The following is a 15,924-nucleotide window of genomic DNA, read 5'->3' on the forward strand; positions in this document are numbered from 1 at the left end:
TTTCTAGTGCAGTGTCTATGGGGCTGAGAGTAAATTTGCCGTTATTCTCTGCTCTGCCCTCATATGTCTCACACTATTTTAAATCTTTTTCTGAAAGTCTTGATAACACTATAGTGGAGTTTTTTCTTTTATTGTTTTAGCAAATAGAGTTGTAAAAAAACTATTTGTTGTACTGTCCGATTCACTGCACTCAAAGTTTACCCAGCTATGACGCTTTCCGCTACTGAGCAACACTCTAAATGATATAACAATCTGTCCTATGAGATAGAACAAGTTGGTAAAGATGACTACATCAAAAGATTTTGAAATACAAAGATACATGTATTAAATAACACACAGGGCATAACTTGTTTATTCAGTCATTTTTTAATAATCATATCTTTTGTGGTTTGACTAGCCACAGAGTTTCACAGGTTTTGAGGGTCTGTTCACATTCATACTAATGGATTGGGAATAATTTGGCCCAGAATAAAGAATAAACAAATATACATTAGTATTCAAGCTTTACGTGCGCAGCTTCGTTAACAGTGGATGTAGTATTCAGTTTCTGACTGATCACCTGATGAAAAAAGAGGATTTGATCATTCATACAGCATACTTATATATTATTAAATCTGAATAAACCCAAATAAATCAGCATAACAAATTTAAATATTCAATGCAGGCAAATAAAATTCTTACTTGTTTGGTAGTAATCATACACTTTAATAACAGCTGGCTTGAGATTCATCACACGTAGAACCTGTTTCATTTGTATCTGGTAATTCACAGGAAAATGTTTGGGGACCTGCAGATAAACACAACTTTATTAAGCATGCGCATTATAAATAAAGTGTTTATAAAGAAGTGAATCTCAACCTTTTTTACTTTAAATCCCCATTTAAATTGGGGACTGACATAAATAGAAAAACATATATTCGATTTACAAATAATAATAATTGTCATGAATGAGAACATTGAAAAATCAGCTGTAGTGAGTGAATCTGCAGTGAGAACAGCTAGCAGCACATATGAGCTGATCTCCACATCCAGAGAATCAGAGTCATCAGCAGATGCAGACTGAGACCAGTGGACAAGAGGACCTTTAGGACACAAAAGACAAACTCAATCAGCAGGACAAAAGCAGCAGTGCAGTGCAGAATGTCATCAGAAAGCAATCTCTTACCATCTGAAATAGCAAGATCTTCCAGTTTGTTGAAAAGCTGCTGTCGAGTGTTGGTGTCTCTAGCCAGACTGAAAGTGTAGGCCAGCAGAGCAGTGGTGTAAGTGTTTTTGACGTCTTCGATGACAGACCTCAAGCATGACAAACCTTTAATGATGACAGGATCCTGAAACACAAACAGACAAACAGATGCTGCGAGTGTCATTTTCTCATGAGTTTATCAGGGATGGGATTATTCTGTATAAATATGGATTTCTGTATTTCCGAGCTCAATGGGGCGACCTCAGTTAAAGTATACTCACACTATATACAGTTGCCTTGAAACTGGCCAAAGCACGCTTGTCCCCCCTCCTATCTCCCGCTCATAAACAATCATAAAGTCCTCGCGCTGCAGGAAGTAGCAGTTTTGCTGAGGGTGCGCTGCTGTCATGCAATGAGGGGTTTGCGTCTTTAATAAACTGCGACAGTTTGCGTTCACTGTACAGTAAGAATGATTAATTTATCCATATGAAACAGTCCCTTAAAAGTCACGTCTCGCTTTCAGTTCTAAGCTTAGGCTAGTTTTGCACTCACACACAAGCATAAGGCGCCAAAGCCCAAGTGAACCGCGCCAAGCACTCCTGATTCAGAGCACTCACACTTCTCAAACGATCCGAGATACAGGCCTGGGCACGGTTCGGATAGCATAGTGTGAGTGGGCCCTTTTTTGTGTAAATCCAAAGTTTTTTGTGAGGGAGGTGGGGTTCAGTGAGGTTCATCATTATCAAAGCAGAAAACCTAATCGCCTTCATTGTTCATCATTGTGCACAAGAAGAGGCATTAAAGGTGCAGTAGATGATCTGCCAAAATGCTAACTGGTTAGCATATTATCTTTGGACGGCCAAAGTTCCAAAAGTTCCAAAGCCACCGCTCCTGAAATCACAAACGCGTGCACCGCGACATGACAGTAGACTACCCACTAGTTCATGTCATTCGCCAGTTAAAAATGTAGTTAGTCTTTGGCTGGCAACGTGCAGGAATTTCACTTAGCGAATATTCAGAGTAGAATGGTAAACAGTATAGGGAGGCCGCATTGTTAAAAAATGAACCAATGTGAATATAAAACTACTTCAGCTCAGTAAAGCTGGATAGGCCGAAAAGCACAATTTACTGATGATTTGTTGTTAAACTAAATAAAAATTCACATTATTGATGCTGTCAAAGGTCCCCTATGAAACTAAAAAATAATTACATAAATCTTTCGTCAGAAGATTTCAGTGGCTAAACAACACTGTATACACACTGTGCATATAACCCATTCATAACCCAACACACTCTACATACAGCTTTGGAGGACTAAAATAGTTTTAAAACAGAACATTACCAGTCTAACCGAGGTACTTCAGCCATGGTGTGGTCTGTCCTACAGCGTGCAAAAGTAACTCCAATATTGTTTAAACTCAGCATTTGATTTTACTGCGACTATGACAGTCTCATGTGCATGTGTTGTGAATGTGCGGTGTGCATGCAGGCGTGCCCACATACACATGCTAATGGCAGATATGTGTGAACAGAGATGCGCAGAAGTCCAAATCTGAATTTGTTGACAGTTTGGGCTAATTATCAGAATTATGGGGGATGTCGACCAGACAATATTTAATTGGATGAACATGTTTTAGTTTTATGCCTTACCCAAAAAATAAAAATACATATAAATACATTTAGATCATTTACTGTCAGTGGCGCCTGCAGCCGTACGGCAGTACGCACTGTGCGTACCTACCATGAGAGGGTGGGATTTAATGCCGCTTTTTATTTATTTATTTATTTATATGTGACATAATTTAAATTGATTATTAAATAGTATACACTACAGCTGCCTGCTTTTCTACTATCGTGCCAAATCGTTCTGAGAACACTTGGGTATGGTTACAGTTGTTACAGTTGACTCCGGGAGAGAACTTAACCAACAGCTACATGCACTGCTGAAATACTTTTTTTTCTGCTGTGCATCGAATAAAGACACGCTTAACAATATTGATGTTCACAATCCTATAGCTAAATACTATATCCAAGTAACACGAACTTGCAGACTCTTTGACAACGAGGAAATAACTGCACTTTAGTCAAGCCAGACGTCTTGTTTTGTGATTTAATGCCGGCTATACCACCCGAAGGACGGTTATGGGAAAGTCTAATCTTTCATTACTTTGTTGGGGTTATGTTTGAAAGCTTTAGTGGCACTGTAGCTGTCCAAGGTATTGTTGTACGAGTTAAATTATAGCCTATATATGCACCAATAAACAGGTCAAATTAATGAATAAATAAAATAAAAATGGATTCTTAAATGTCAGTACAGTTTTTATTTAAAAAATAATAATAAAATGTTTTATAAAAATAAACTGAGCAATTTTCACAATTTTTTTTACGATTCAATTAAATATAATTTGGACATTTATGGGAGCTTGTAACATGTTTCTGTGTTTGTTTGTTTTTTTTGTTCTCATTGATCTTTAATACATACTGGGTAGATACGCAAAACATTTTCTAAAATGTCAAGCAGGATTTTGTCTATAGCTTTAATTATAAAGACAATAAAATATTAAAACTAACGAAAATAAAATAATAAAAATGCATAGATAAAAAGAGCAGAATTTAGCTAAATTATAAATAAATAGTCGTCTTTATTTTACTTGATGCATTCGTTATTCAATGTTTGAATACTGAAATAACAGCCATCGGAAGAGGGCGGGGCGGGGCGGTGCTGGATTTGTGCGTACCTTGAAATGAAATCCTGCAGGCGCCCCTGTTTACTGTAATCATTAATATTGGACTGTGAAGAGACTTTTAACCAATACTGCAAAAATTGCTTCTGAAGACAATCACCTACTGCACCTTTAACTGCTTCATTTTGGACGTCATTCAGGTATAATGATATTGTGCAGTCTTATAATGTGCATGAAATCGCTTTGAATGCGTTTGCGGATGTTCACTTTTTCCTCGCTCATTTTTTCCGCTTTACATTAATAATAAAGCCAGGACGCACTTTTGTTATTATCCTCTGCAAGTCATCTGTCCTGATGTCTTCATAATTTCAGTGCTACAGCCTAGCACCTGAAATGTAATACATGAATTTGTTATGAAATTGTTTAGATGATAACACCAATTTCCCAGAGATGGGTTGCGGCTGAAAGGGCTGGAAAAAACTTGCTGGATAAGTTGGCAGTTCATTCCACTGTGGCGACCCCAGATTAATAAAGAGACGAAGCCGACAAGACAATAAATGAATAAAACCAATTTATTAAAGTATATTTTATAATAAATTAAAAATTACTAAAAAGCATGCTGAAGGAAAGGGAAAGTGATAAACTATTTTGTGTCGTCTCGTCTTCCTTCTTTTTTTGTCCTCGGCTGATCACATGCCTGGTTCATACTGTGATGCAGTAATGCAGGCCGTCAGAAGAAACAGCGATAAATCTAGCACCCCAATCTATTAAAGAAATATACATCTAAAAATCATTTATGTGAAAAATTCTAAATATTACGAAAGAATTGTAACATTTGCAGTCTTGTCAAGGCTGCACTGTAAAAAACAACCTATAGAATCTACTCAATAAAACTGAGGTAAGAATTTGCACTTACTTTGTTTGGTTAGACTATAAACTATATATTTATATAAAGAATACCTCAATTTAACAGCTCTGACAAACTGCAAAAAATTAGGTACGGTCTACCTAATATTTTACATTAGATTACATAAATTATTACTTATAATAATTGAGTAACATTAACTCTATGTTAGTAAGCATCAGTCCATCTAGTAATTTACTATTATTAATTATTACCCAATAAGAATAATCAAAAATAATTTTTTCATTAAAGGTTGAATTTACTTAAAAATTGTCAGAAGCAGGAGATTGCATCAATTGCTTTTTTATTGACAAAACATTTTTTAAAAACCTTTAAAAAATGTAATAAAAAATGCAAGTACAAAAAAGGTACGTTTTTAAATGCCAACATTTCACCAACTTTTTTTTAAACCAAAACAAAAAAGCTCTTAGATTCAATTTTTAGGAAAATATAACTTCATATAACTTGCATTGCATGCAACTTCTTAAACATTTTGAAAAACATTTGAAAAAACACTAATTAGGTACAAGTGCATTAAATTTCCCCCAACACAACTTCATAAAACATTTTACAAAATTGTAATTGGAACACAATACTATTTACATATAGAACAGTGTCTTTACTGGATGAAGCCAGCTCATTCCATTAGCTTACACCTGAGGCTTTGGATCTTTTTTAGCAGCTTCATTCCATCAAGTTCCAAAAACAGTTTCTGGAACACTTCAAAAGTGTACTTGAGGTTTTTGGGATATTGAAGGTTGAGTGCATAGATAAGTCCCATCAATAATGTGCATGCTGTGGTTATGTTCCCACAACCGTTCAGCACTCTGCTGCCCTCTATGATGACACACACATCCACTGGGTCCACCTCAGTTGTGGGGTTTTTAATCACTACCAATTTCATTATGTGATTTGTGTGGCCTTCAAGTTCATTCTCCTGTTAAAAAGAAAAAAAAAGCATTTTTCAGCACTGAACTGAACTAAATCATCGAGAGCATGTTTTAAACAAAGCAAAAGGCCGTCGCTTGGAGCATTCGCTGTTAAATCATTAGCAATGATTGTATTATCCACATACAATGCGTTGAGAGAGGTTAGGACCGCTTACCTCATTAACATATGGACACAGAAATAAATAAATGTAGAAATAAATGTAAAAATAAATAAATATAGAAATACAAATACAATTTATAAATACATTTATCTATTTATACATTTATTTATTTATGTATTTCTACATGCATTTATTTATTAATTTATGTATTTTTACATTTATTTATTTCTGCATTTATTCATTTATTTATTTATACTTAGGTAATTTCTGGTCCTCCATATCCGTCCTCATGAACCTTTGTGAAATGTAACCCAAACATTAGAGCACTTTCTGTTAGCCATTGCCTTAGCGCAGATGTGTTCGCAGATAATTACATTCCAAATGTAATTATTCCCACATTACATGGGGATGAGTAAATTATCGTGACATTTTTTTATGAATCTGGAGTAATTCTTTAAGCACAATGTTCAATAAGGAAAATTAAACTATGTGTGATCATTTGAATACCTTGAAACTAGGGCTACACGATTTTGAGGAAAAAAACCTAATTGCGGTTTTTCTGATAAATATTATGATTGCAATGCGATTTTCGATTTTGAAGATGCTGGTATAGATCAGTAGTGTTTCCTCTGGATCTGGCCACAGGATGTCGATTTTATATTTAGCACACTTTTGCTTCACGTCGTTCTTCGCGAATCAAAAATAAGTTCAAACAGCTGAAGCATTCACACAAGCGAAGCGTATATCATGTTCTTCTCGAGTGCCATTAAAGATTCATTCAACATGAATGAATCATTTGAGAACGACCATTACCTCAAGTTCACTGGAGTGGAGTAGCTTCGCTGTTTATAAATTTCAGACATTGACAATGATAAAAACTACTATAATTAAGTGATATAGATGTTTATTCACATTAGCAGGTGCGAGTACTGGGCAATTAAAATTTAAATGCTAATTTGACTGACCACAAATTCTAAAATGTGAATCTGTCACTGTGGTGTCGACAACAAAGAGAAGCGTGCAGATTATAATCTTCTGGTTGATTTTAACGTTGCACAACTTAACATTTGCAACAAGTTAAATAAAACTTACCTGTAATTCAATTGCCGTCCCACCACGTTGGCAATGACATGGAAAATGGCGACCCCGCGATTCCCTCCTGGATGTTGACGCATGCGCAATTTGCGGTACCAAAGCAAAAGTTTAAGAGTATACTTTACTCATTTTTTAAGTGTTGCATTTTTTTACTGTTAAAAAATAGATAGTGTAGGTAGAATGTACCCATTATGTTGCATTTTAGATGCTAACTCATAAACTTAATTAAACTTTAACTGATTTTCTTGGGTGGTATTTAACACCCCCTTGAGTAATTTTTTACAGTGTGGTAACGACTTACAATAACAATACATGAATAATGATGTATTAATGACGATCTACTCTTAACTGTTGACCAAGGGTCCATCTCGCTATTAATTTTACTCGATCTTAGTGTCGCATTTGACACTATCGACCACAATATCCTCATAAATTGCTTAAATTCTAAAGGTGTCCACAGACTCTACAATGGTTTAACTCATACTTAGCTGACCAGTTACTGTTACCAGTTTGTGAATATTAATGGGCAGCTTTCACAAGTCAGCCCAATAAAGTATGGGGTGTCTCAAGTATCAGTTTTAGGCTCTTTGCTGTTCACAATATACATGCTACTCCTGGTAAACATTATTAGAAGACATGGGATCAGCTGTCACTGCTATGCAGATACTCAATTATATATTTCAACTAAACCTGATGAGATGTCTGAACTAAATGAGTTATTGAAGATTGGATGGCCAACAATTTTCTTCTCTTAAGACAAAACAGAATTATTACTTATTGGGCCTAAATCCTGTACATAGCAGATCTTACAACTCAACCTGCAATTAGAGGCATACAAAGTTAGCATTAGCTCTACTATAAAAAATCGTGTGTCATATTAGACAGCAATTTAACTTTTGAAAATCATATCTCGCATGTCACAAAACTGCCGTCTTTCATCTGAGAAATATTGCTGATGCTAATATTGCTGAAAAAGATGCTGGACTACTGTAATGCACTGTTGGCTGGTGGCCCAGCATCCTCTCTTAACAAACTTCAACTAGTACAAAATGCAGCTGCCAGAGCTCTTAACAGGTCTAGAAAATATGATCATATCACCCTGCCTGTTAAGTTTCCTGTAATATATTACTTCTTACCTATAAAGCTTTACATAATCTAGCTTCTGTTTATCTAACCAACCTCCTGTCTCGCTACAATCCAACCTGCTCTTTAAGATCTCGAAACTCAGGGCTTCTGGTAGTACCTAAAATAGCAAAAGTGAGTAAAGGAGGTTGAGCCTTCTCATTTATGGGTCCTAAACTCTGGAATAACCTTCCTGATAAAGTCCGAGGCTCAGACACACTCTCGCAGTTCAAAATTAAATTAAAGACCTATCTTTTTAGTAAAGCATACACTCAGTGCATCACTTAGTGTTATGATACATGAATGTGCCCCACGCTTGTTTATATACACTATGAACAGCAGCTACGCTAATTATTCTCTTTATTCTCTATTTCCACCTGGGGATACTCATCCTGAGGCCCTCAGACTATGCAGTGCCACAGATTCGATCCAAGACCAGTGATGAGATGATCCCAAGGTTTCCATAATCCTGGACCAGGCCGTATCCTGAGCAGCTGCTGTGGTGGTCATGAAGGAGTGAAGAGCATGAGACGCTCCAGGGACAGAGAAGTCTTCGCTGAGGTCCAGCATTCTCAAGTCTCCGGCGCCTAGACTGCAGCTCTGCACAAGACGTTTGGCCATAGTAGAAATGGTCGTGCCCAACTGAGCCTGGTTTCTCTCGAGGTTTTTTAATTCTTCAAATTCGCCAATTGATGAAGTTTTTTCCTCGCCGCTGTCACCTCTGGCTTGCATGGTTCGGGATCTGTAGAGCTGCGCATCAATGGATTGCTCTTCAGTGTTTGGACTCTCAATAGTGAGTATTAAACCACACTGAACTGAACTAAACAACTTAAACACTGAAAACTAGGGTTGGGTACCGAAACGGAACCGGTATGCACTGTATCAAATCAGCATATGAATTTCAGTGCCAAATTCCAGTGTCACTGATGCTGCGACAAGAACGTAAAGCAGGTCGCGCACCAGAAGCGCAGCTCGGCGAAGCGCAGCGCCATATATTTTAGAATTTGCAAGTCAGCGGCTGTCCGAGGCACCCAGCCAAGACTCGTGACTGTTCATATTTCTGTCATGCCACAAAGGGCCATCTGAATAGTTTTTTTTTTTTTTGAAACATGCAAACGTGCACGTCTGGTGTGTGTGATACTATCAACTGTCATGTGTGTGCCGTGCCGCGGCTCTGAGCGGGGTATCCGCTGTATGTCACCTTTAAGAAGCAATCAGGGGTGCATCAAAGGCACACATAAGTACGCTTTGTGTCACACAATCTCTAAATGATTAATTCTAAACAGCTTTGAGGGATATCGTTTTAAAAGTATTGATTTAGCACTGGTATCGAAAAAAAACCCAAACACTACCCAACCCTACTGAAAACTGAAGTACACTTTTTCAATTTACTATGATCTATGTGAAGCTGCTTTGACACAATTTACATTGTAAAAGTGCTATATAAATAAAGGTCAATTAAATTAATATGTAAACTTAATGTTACTTTATTAACACTTTATGAACACTTTTCTATTGCTTTTCAATGTAAACACACTTGATGGACGTACATGATCTTTAAGTTTAAACACAGCAGTGTATTAGTAAGTATTTAACTTAGCCATTATTCACACATGAACTCATGTTGTGTTTACAGTAAATAATGCTACTAACAGCTGAGTGTGAAATATTTAACAGTGATAAAATCAAACGCACTTGTTGCAAATGTGCCATCTTAGTCAACTTAATTTTCTACATTTGTTTCAACTGGTCTTTGAAAGAAAAGCTGTAAATGCTAACTGATGCTCCAGAAGGACATCTTGTGCAGTAACAGCTAGAGGGTGAAAGTGTTTGGAGTCTGTATATGTGTCTTTTTTTAATCTATCTGTGCCCTTTAAGCAGTTGGAAAAGACAAAATGCATTACTGCTTTATAAGTGAACAATGCATAAAATTAACATACATATAAGATAAAAGGCGGCACATTTAAGATGGTAGTAAATTACTTTTAAGGCTGTAAATGACAGTGATTTATTGTTAGGCTTTGGACAAAGTGCTAAAATGTAAATTTGGAAAAGGTGTAAAAAAAGGTGCCTAATATTTTCTGTTGCTTCCACTGGGCAGAACTAAATGGAATATACAATAAATGTTTCGACATAATTAGAACAATTTTGAAATCTGTTCAAATGTTTTCACCCTGGGCTCTTGTTACATTCCTGTACATTTCTGTGTTGCGTGATTATTATTATTATTTTCGCTAGTCTCTCTTATTTTCACTTTCTCTCTCCCTGTGCTCACTCGCTCTCTCCCTCTCTCCCACTTTCACCCATACAGTGGCTCTGATTGGCTACCACTGCCCAGCTGTTTGCCATGTCCCTCCCTGACGTCACCTACGGTCTGCAATCCAGCCGCTGCCACGGTGGCATAAAAGTGCTGACAGGACGCTACTCGAGAGGCCCTGAATTTCTGTGTTGTGTTGTGTGTCAGTGAAATTGCAATCTGTTTTCATTGTGTTACAATTTGTTATATGTCCGTTGTTATGTGTGTGTTCTCTATTTGTCTACCGTCAGTGTTATGCACATCTGAGGTTGGAGAGTGGGACAGGTAAGAATGTCGCTTGACATACATTGTGCACATGTAGTTTTGATTATCGCTGTTATTAGACACACTAGGCACGGGGCGTGCTCCACCCACTGTACTTTTGTTTTCTCACAGTATATATTAGAGTAGGTTAGGTAGTGCGTAATAGACGCGAAGATTTCTTTTCGATAATTGCTGTATTTTTCTTTTGGATAGTTAGGGTAGTGGTTGGGCCAATAGATTGTTTTGTTTTATTTATTTCTATTGTTTGGATGCCGCCCGTGTCTCATCTCTCCAACTCTCTCATCAATCTGTTCAAACATCTTGTGTCCCATTTGTTGTCTGTAAATTTCCATATATCCTTGTAAACATTTATTGTTGTTTCTATATACATGTTTTTGCATTTATTATTATCACCATCTTTGTAAATAAACTCATTTTATTGCATTTTGTTAGTCTTGGTATTTTGTCTGTGGTATTTTTGATATTGTGTGTTTGCTTATGTGTCTCACCCAAAATTAATGTTACTCTCCTTCCCCTTGACTCACCATCTTTAAAATCATGACAGCTCTTATTGTATCTTGTTTAGTTTTAGAGCATTACATTTCTTAATAACTGTAAAGATGTTGATCATAGTCAGGAAAGCCATCTATTTTATCAATGAAACACATTATATGAATTAAAGTTCATAGTGAACTCTGTTGTCTTAAAATTAATGCTGGCCCCATACATTTTATATTCATTTCTGACTGTTCCTGCCAGCCAATATGGTGGTGTCAGCAGAATGGTTCATGTGACCTCCAGAGTTATAATAATGCACAATGTATTGTGGCAGTAAGTTGACAAACCTTCAGTCTGTTGTTGAACAGTCTTCCATGCTGGATAAAACAGCCTTCTGGATCATGTGTACCTATTAGCCACTTCTTTGCACTCTTAACCATTTGTGGATCTATATATATGTATTTCTGTTCTTTGACAAAAGACTTCAGGACAAAGGCAGTCAACCTGGTAGTGTGAAGGATTTAACATGAAAAAGTCATCCATCATAAATTGCTAAGCAAGCATTTTTCTATTTCTTTTTTACAACTCACTTGGGGTTATAATTGTATTTATATTAATGTAATGTAATTTATATAATTGTAAACCATATTAATGTATGTTTTAGCAAAATTATGAACACAGTATTTACCATGCATTCCCCTTTCCATTGCCAAATGTGCTGTCAGATTCTGGAGTGCATTACAGCTCTAAATATAAATAAAAACGATAAATGACCTTAAATATAACACATACATGTATAGAGATTGTGTATAGGTATAACTTTACTCACATGGGAAACGGAGGCCACGTGAATGGCTTGTTAGCACAATTAAGTGCACTCAGCATGCCATGCCATCTAATAATTGTAGGAAACAAGTCCAAAAGGCAGTTGACTAAAGCCAAATAAAACAACGCAGAAATTGGGCTAATGTGCAGGATTCAGTAACCATTTTGACATGCATAGAAGGAAAAAAGAAATACATAGGCCTAGTCTACTTTAACCGGTTTTCAGCATTTGTCAGTACTTAGCCTACATCTTTTGTGTTCAACAGAAGAAAAAAAGAAAAAACCTCTAAGCTGGTTTGGAACAAGTAAATGACGAAATTATAATTATAATTTGGGTGAACACCTGCATTTAACATTGTTTAGAAAATTAAGAGCAAAGCTAGCAGCTCCCACATGGAAATAACCTATATGAGGACGTATGCACATGAAATCTGAATGCAGTATATATGCACATATATGATAATATGCGGTATGTGTATATATGCCACATATAGCCAAAATTGAAGTGCGTACATACAGGGCATATAGGTCTCATGTATTGATTATTTATATCCTAAATAAGCCTTATGTACATACAAGATGAACTAACTAAAAACAACAACAACACTTGAAATAGGTATCACATGTAATTGGCATGTTATGGAATTTAACTATGGCAAATAAGTGAGAAGAGATGGAAAGCTATGATGTCTGCGTGTTTTCTTGAAACATTTACAAGGTCAATTCTTTCTTGTATGAAGATAGTGGAAAAGAAGGAAATGTATAACAAAATAGTTTATTTTTTTCTGTTCAGTTTTTGCCTTATTTTTGTTTATTATATTTTTACTTGTACTATTTGATTGTTCTAAAGTAAATCAAAATTTTTTATTTCTTTTATTTATGTTGTCAAGCAGCTATGGATTTGAATATTTTTACTAATATATAGGTAAACATATACTGTAGGTGAACGTATATGGCATATATGCACACATTTATGCATATATTTACCAACATAGGTACATTTATGTGTACATATATAGCCTACAGGAGTATGTGCATATATGTGCTTATATGTACATATACAGTAATATAGGACAATGGGCAATTTTATATATGTCACATATATAAAAAACCTTTATCAAAACCTATATTAAAACATACTTTATATGTAAGTTCTTTCCGTGTGGGTTATGTTTTGACTCTGACATCCCAAAAGAGTTGATTTCGCATCTTTCTGCTTACAGATCTATAAATAATAAATATCTAATTGTGTGGGCCTATAAATCTCTAGATCTATGGGTTTCCTCCAAGTGCTTTGGTTTTCCACACAGTCCAAATACTGTAATTTTGATGCTTATTGATCATTTGATCCATGCAAAACCATGGCATTATTTTTCTGCTTTGGTTATTACACTTGTAAAAGTTTGTTATAAGCGGATTAAGGTTGTTATATATTACGTAATAGGTTATATACTTCAAGTGGAACAAAAACCAGAAGAATTTTTAACATCTACAACATCTAACAGTCTATATTCTACTGTAATAATAATTTAATAATAAATATGCAAATCTCTAATCATCACCCTTTATAAAGCATAATGTTGCCAAATATTAAAAGAAACACAGATGAATAATAATAAAAATATTGTTTAGTATCTCAGCAAATATTCATTTATTTTATTAGATCAGATGCAATTAGAATTTCTAAATTTCCTTAAGTAAGCAACAAATTCCCAGTTTAAGAAACTAACCATTTGTTAAACTGGTAAGTGGCTTGTGTTTTTGACTTACAGAGATATCCATCACAATATCAAAACCACCATTAACCATATCCTCCTGTTCTTAGGTAAGAATCACAAACAGGGAGTTTTATAAACTTCTTTCTCATTTATGGCTCTTTCTTTCCAAAGCATCCCATGACCAACCCTCTTATTTTATTTGATTAAGTTGTCATGTTATTAGACTTTTTGCACTTTTCAACAGATTCCTGAATAATCCATTAATTTCATATTAATTAACTAATTTCATAAAATCAAATAAGACAGCAGTAACGCATGAGTGTGAACCCCTGATATGCAGATGGAAAATATAAAATGTAAGATTTAGACATGTTTATATATGCAGGAAAACCACATGTATAAATAAGCTAAATGGTATTTAACTTTTATATAAACACATAATCTACACACTGGTATTGTGAAAAGAAGTTATACTTGAAAACCCTCAGAGCATTATATTTGCATTACACAGTATAAAGCTTAATAGATTGAAATAATTAGATTTTTTTAAAATTAAGTTTGTATATACTTTAAAAAAAAAAAGTTTTGTTTGTCTATTCAGTTAAACAGTGAAATTATATAAAACTATTATATAAAACTCTTATATAATTCTAAAACAGTTTTAGAAGTGTTAGTGGATTTTAACTTTAGCGTCTAAAAGGTATGTGTATTGGAGGTTTGTGTGTACAATAAGTGTGTACATGTTTGAAATGTGAAATGGCTTGAATGTGTTTTATGAATAAAAATAATAAAATAATTTGAGTGTAATTTGGCTTATTTGTTACAATATTATAATTGTAATTTTGTGCATTTCATAAGATGATGTATTATGGACTTGCATTGTCATTGGCATAATTACAGATTTCCCCATTTTCTTATGTTTGAGATGCGGGTTACTGTGTATAAAATAGAATGATATTGTGAAGTCCTGCAATGTGTGTGTATAAGCAAGCTGCTGTCAATATGGAAGATGATAAAATCCTTTACAATGTGCGCACACATTTTATTCTTTCGAATGTCAGACCACTGGAGCTCTGTGGTCTAGGAATTTTTTTCTTTTCTGCAAGTCATCTGCTCATATCTAATCAGTGCTTTGGCTGAGCGCCTAAAATCTAATACTGAAAAATTGATGATTTTGCTAGTTTTTGGCTGAAAATTATATATATTTTTATAATGGTAGTTAAAAAGTTGGCAATAAGCAGTAGATTCACTTTTACCAATAAAGTATTACATATTAGACAAATATCAGCTTCAAAGTGTATTATTATTATTGAACTAACTGTAAATTAAACAGGTCAAAAGATGAGCCTGTACTATAAATATGTAAACAAATATGATATACATTCAACTAACTACAAAATAACTAATATGCCATGTCAATATATGAAACTTCTGTCAAATTCAGATCAGATATTAATAATTGTCATGATAAATCCGGATCCTGTAAAAATGTGTCCATGTGAAAAGTGAACAGCTGTTGGTTTCTAAACCTTGTTTATTCTTTAAGTTGCATGTGCTTTGTTTTCATTTACTCTCCCTTTCCTATATGACCATGAGTTTGCAGAGGTGTAATAAAAGCATTATTGTATATTACTTCATTGTTGGGCGCCTGCAGCTGCTTTACTGTAAACATTCAATTATTTTATTAATTCCACAAAATGTAACTGCACAGAAAATCTTTGTGTATGTTTTGCAATGTTAGTCTGACAATAAAGAAATGCCAAAGCTTAGCCTTAATGCTTTTCAAATGCAAACGCCAGTTGTTTTTATTTGCCATATACTTTAAAAATGTATTACTCTTTATTTTTGTCAATACGTTTTTGTTTGACTTATATTGGTTATACCTTTAGTGCTTAGAGGTTGATGTATTGTACAGTCAGGTTAGTTATTTTAGAGCAGAGATGCTCAAACTTGGGCCCGAGGGCCAAAGTTGGCCCATTCTAACCTGATTTGGCCCACCATCCCAGAGGAAGAATGATGGGGAGGTGGTTGGTGCAGTTATCTTTGACAGAGATCGTCTTTAGAATTTAATGTAAAATTTTGTTTATTAGTTTTGTAATTTCTTTTGTTTTGTTAATTTCTTTCTAAAATTTAAATACTGTATAAAAACCATCTGTGACAGATCAAGGCAAAGGCAGGTAAAGCTTAGTGTATTTCGCATTGATCTTCATTATAATAATGGGTTTGTTTATGTTTTTACTTTAATAAATTCATTATACATTTTTAAAATCATATACTATGTTAG

At 34.9% G+C, this 15,924-nt stretch overlaps 2 long non-coding RNA genes across 2 annotated transcripts; one reads left to right on the forward strand and one right to left on the reverse strand.

Moving 5' to 3' along the window:
• Nucleotides 1–345: 345 nt before the first annotated feature.
• On the reverse strand, nt 346–2,626 carry LOC141377829 (uncharacterized). Its single transcript, XR_015509389.1, has 3 exons — nt 1,166–2,626; nt 682–1,082; nt 346–559 (listed from the first exon to the last, which is right to left on the reverse strand). It is a non-coding gene; the product is annotated as an uncharacterized LOC141377829 (long non-coding RNA).
• A 3,380-nt stretch (nt 2,627–6,006) lies between these two features.
• LOC147833660 (uncharacterized) lies at nt 6,007–11,043 on the forward strand. Its single transcript, XR_015509375.1, has 2 exons — nt 6,007–8,832; nt 10,351–11,043. It is a non-coding gene; the product is annotated as an uncharacterized LOC147833660 (long non-coding RNA).
• Nucleotides 11,044–15,924: the final 4,881 nt, after the last annotated feature.

The sequence above is a fragment of the Danio rerio genome, chromosome 15, assembly GCF_052040795.2.
Source record: "Danio rerio strain M-AB ecotype USA chromosome 15, GRCz13ab, whole genome shotgun sequence".
Lineage (NCBI taxonomy): Eukaryota > Metazoa > Chordata > Actinopteri > Cypriniformes > Danionidae > Danio > Danio rerio.